Raw genomic sequence first — 4,704 nt, 5'->3', positions numbered from 1 at the left:
AAAGAGAGAGCGAGAGAGAAAGGAGGTGAATTCACAGTGCAGATGGAAGCTGCATGCACACTCGCACACTGTCCCCGAGGAACCGACACAAGCCTTTCAGTCTTTTCTGAAGAGGCTCAGTGTGTGTGTGTGTGTGTGTGTGTGTTAAAAGCTCCCTGACAGCCTGTCCAGAAAGCACGAGTGAGCACAGTCTGATATGCGACGCTGTACGGTTTCAGCTTGAGCAGGCAGGGATTTCAATATTCCTGACATCCCGTAGTAATCTCTCCGCGGCTCATGAGTCCTCCACTCACTCCAAAGAGAGCAGCACACGCTGTGGGTCAAAATAATGCAGCACATCTGGTCCTAAAATTCATTTGTGAATAAGGAGGATAGAGAGATTTTGAATACTGTGGCAGGCCCATTCAACAAATACAGAACCCAGTGGTTCTGTATTTGGTAATTCCACATGATAAGGTATTTATAATAGGGAGACACGTTTAATCTATTAGTTCATTCATACTTGACCTTTCACACCAAGCGCCAGTGCTGATTGACATGGTCAAGTGTTGTTGGACAAAAAAAAAATTGAGGAAAACCATTAATGACCAGGAAAATGACACTGAAGATTTTGACCAACCACACAGAAAAATATAGCACACATTACATTAAGGCTCTTTCGATGCTAACGAACAGCTTAGGAAGATCATTTGATCAAGAAAGATCTAGTCAGTTCCAATAAATGCTGTTCAATTCAGCAGCACACCATTAACATGGCCTAATGTTATTTAGCTCACGCTGTGAGATCTGATCCCAGAACACAGTTATGTTATATCAGTAATGCATGAGTGTCTGATTAGTGTGTGACATAAACGCACACACACACATTCAGAGACAGAGGAGGCAGACTATTCACAGCTCATGGCCTCATTTCTGCATGTGTGTGACTCTCTGTCTAGGCATGATTCTCTCTCATCTTTTTTTTATAAAACCCCACACGTGAAACCTATTCACATACAATGAGATGGCCATTCTGAGATCTGAATTCTGTGTAATCAGTTGACATTTGGCAAAGTACACGCTGCCAAAATAACACAGTAAGATGACTAAAACTGAAACTGAACTACTTCAAACTGAAAAGAAATATATAAACAGATCAGTCACAACATTGAAAGTGACTGCATGATAAGTTTCATGCCACCAGAATAGTTCAGGCTCCCTGAAGAATGAACTCTTCAAGGTTTCTCAGCAGCTTTACACTGTGTCTGTAGGCTTACAGATGTTTTCCTGCACATCAACTTCATCCATGTCACCTGAAAGTGAAAAAAAGTGAAAGTGAAGTGATTGTCATTGCGAAACTCTGCAGCACAGCACACGGTGACACAACGAAATGTGTCCACTGCTTTTAATCCATCACTTTTAGTAAGCAGTGGGCAGCCGTGATGGGCACCCAGGGAACAGTGTGAGGGGCACCTTCCTTTCCCGCTAGGCCACTGCTGCCCCTGTTAGTTGTTTTAATGTTATGGCTGATCATAACAAAACCACAATGTCTGCAATGTCAGGATTTCAAGACAGTTGGAATTAAGATTTAAAAAATGGAGACTCGTTTTTACATTATGAGCTCTGGTTTCTATGGTTCTTCACTATCTTGGCAAGTCCACAGAGCGTGCAGTAATGTGGGACCATCTGACCCTGTGAAACATTCCAACAACCCATTGCTATGCAGTATTTACAGTAGTGTACTACTGTCGGTGGGTGTGTTCTGAATGTATTATGGGTCAGCCAGGCTATCCATATGAGCATGAAGATCTTTGCAAGGCCACAAAAAAACAGAGCATAGCTCCCACCTGCAAGAACTGCTTGTCTTTGTTCTGTTTTGTACCAAAAACAGAACGTCCTCTCTCCACAGCCACTGTGGCCTGAGATTTTTTTGCCCTGTGACGTCCACAGGAGACAAGTCCCGTTTGAGGAATGCTGAAGTCTGTTCCTATCACCCGACCTTCCGTCTCTGCACAACTGGCTGCTCTGAACCGGGCGACACTTGTCTGCGGAGAATGATCGTCTTGACAGCTCGGCTGTCTGGCTATGGATCTTGGTGTGAGACAGTAGGTCAAAGCGGAGCCCCGGGGGTCACCATGCTCCCGCCTCAAGTCACTCAGCAAGCCCTCTCAATGCTACAGATTATATGAGCTGCTCAGGACTAATGTCTTCAGCCTTTTAAGCACTATTGTCTGCAGGGGGCTAATGGCCAGGGTGATTTTCATTTGTATAAAGTCAGAGGAAGCTGTTAATGGTTAATTGCACACCGAGGACCGCATTCATGCGCAAACCCCCTAAACACACGCACTGCACGTCCCTGACAGGCATTCTCTCTCTCAAAAAAAAAAAAAAAACTTTAAAAGCCAACGTATATGAGTGGATTTTAGCCTTGGAGATCACACTGATTCAATTTATTTGTGCACAGCATGACCATTTTTTTTCATGCTAGCTTGAAGCCTCAAATATAAAAAAATAACAAAGGACATGGTCGTAAAAATTTGCAGGCAGCAGGCAAATAAACTGCATGTTGTGCAACCAAGAGAAACTATTACAAATGGAACAAAGTACATACACTAGCAATCAGGTTAGGGTGCACTAACTTTCTGGTGACTAAGATTGAGGCTGATTTTGAAGAGTCCAACACAAGACACATATTTCATATTTGTTGTATCAGGAGAAAGTGAAGTATGTTTGATGAATTTGTGTTTTTACCTTCATTGCCGCTTAGTTCACTGTTGTCATCATCAAAACCTGCTTGATGAAATGTTCATTAACATGAGTGAACGATAAGAAAGTGTTCTGCAAAAACCTTCAGGGCTGTTGGAAACCGTCCCCGTTGTCTAACGGTGAAGAGTGTGCAATGCTGCAATCACAGCAAAAGCGCCCTGCTTTGGAGAGACTTTGTTTGCTATCTGTTTATTACATAACCTATTGTGCATTATTTCATAGTCCCATGTGTTTTGTTTTGTTCTATAATGTAAAAATTATGCAAGTTCCATGAACGAGTAGGTGCAACCAGACCTTTACTGGTGCTGTACATAGAGGGAAGGACCGGAAATAAGGCGTAGCTGAGGATAATGAGCATAATGGGTTCAGACTAAACTGAAGATAACTGAAGGTGATGACCACAAACAAGGTAGTCTCACAATATGAACATAAATTCACCGATGGTGTATTTTCTAAGGCAAGATTCGTAAAATGTTATATAATGTAATATAAGTCTTTTGTTAGGATTTAAAGGATTTACTGTGTCTTGGAGAGGAGGAAATAATATCCCCCTTTATTTTCCCCTGATTTTTTCCCCCCTGTAACATTATCCTCTGTCTTAACATTTAACTTTAGATTTAAGTCTGGCTTTTACAGAAGAAGACCATACACCAGATCCTGCTGTTTGGTGCCAAGGTCATTCTTCTGCCCTATGCAAAGCAGGGCTTGGGTGATCTGAGAGGTGAGAATGAACCCCAGTGCCATGCAGAAACCCCCTGAGGGGATTTGGGGTAATCCAAGCCCTGAAACAACAACCCAGAGAGATTTGAAACAGAGGGGGGGCAAGAGCCGGAGCAACAGAAAAGGTGGAGGAAATCTGAGTGATATTGCTCTGCGTGTGTGTGTGAGAGAGAGAGAGAGAGAGAGAGAGAGAGAGAGAGAGAGACGCATACTAATTCTTCAGGATTATTTCCACACGTACTTGGCATGCGACTGAGCGTGCCCAGCAGAAATGAGCATGTTCTGATTAGCTTTGCCTTTCCCCATCATCTCCTAAAAACTTCCTGTTCTACCTCACCCTTCCCTTCTCGATTGGGGAACAGTGTGTTTAGAGATTAGGCTTTCGAATGTGTCCTTCTGTTAAAAGAGTTATCCACAAATCAGTTTGTAATTATAAACTGGAAAACATGCAATACTTTCCAGATGATCTTAAACCTGATGGTTTAAACACAAGCTACTCTTGTGTTATTTGCATGCGAGCATGGGTTCTCTGCCTGTCATGATTGTAAGATTCAAAATACTGATGCTGGCCTACAAAGCCAAACATGGAGTAGTACCATCCTACCTCACAGCCCTTATTACACCTCGCACTGCACCTCGTATACTCCGAGCCTCCAGTACTGCTCACCTGGTCCCTCCATCTCTGAAGGTACGAGAAAGACATTCATCTAGACTCTTCTCCCTCTTGGCCCCTCGGTGGTGGAATGAACTTCCCTTCAAGGTCAGAACAGCTCAGTCACTGAGCACCTTCAAACAGCAACTCAAGACCTTCCTCTTTAGAGAATATTTAATTAAATTGTAACCTTCATATTGTCTGGCTTATGTGTAGAAACTATAACCGAGTGAATAAAAAAATTGTATTCATAGTTGGGGGTCCTAGTCAACCAGAACTGATCACTTTGATATCACTTTGATTGTAATATGGAAGCACGTTGTAAGTCGCTCTGGATAAGGGCGTCTGCCAAATGCCTTAAATGTAAATGTTGTAAGATTGTAAGATGCTGATTGGACAGTTCATATATGGTTGCTGTATGGATTACTTTGCTGGGGTCATGTAAAAAAGCAATGGCGACAGCTGCTGCTCTTGAGACATGACACTTGTGTGACAGAGGGAAAGCAAGACTGGGCCCAACTCTATTTTCAGAGCCAGGGACTGTTGACGTATGCAGTGGTCATTAACCACTGAATTGCACAATCATG

At 42.9% G+C, this 4,704-nt stretch overlaps 1 long non-coding RNA gene across 1 annotated transcript; it reads right to left on the bottom strand.

Annotated features, from left to right (window-relative positions):
* Positions 1 to 2,400: 2,400 nt before the first annotated feature.
* Positions 2,401 to 4,191, bottom strand: LOC114764317 (uncharacterized). Its single transcript, XR_003742492.1, has 3 exons — positions 4,133 to 4,191; positions 3,266 to 3,527; positions 2,401 to 2,769 (listed from the first exon to the last, which is right to left on the bottom strand). It is a non-coding gene; the product is annotated as an uncharacterized LOC114764317 (long non-coding RNA).
* Positions 4,192 to 4,704: the final 513 nt, after the last annotated feature.

Source organism: Denticeps clupeoides, chromosome 15 (assembly GCF_900700375.1).
Source record: "Denticeps clupeoides chromosome 15, fDenClu1.1, whole genome shotgun sequence".
In the NCBI taxonomy this organism is placed as follows: domain Eukaryota; kingdom Metazoa; phylum Chordata; class Actinopteri; order Clupeiformes; family Denticipitidae; genus Denticeps; species Denticeps clupeoides.
This window is presented reverse-complemented; position numbering and strand designations above follow the sequence as displayed.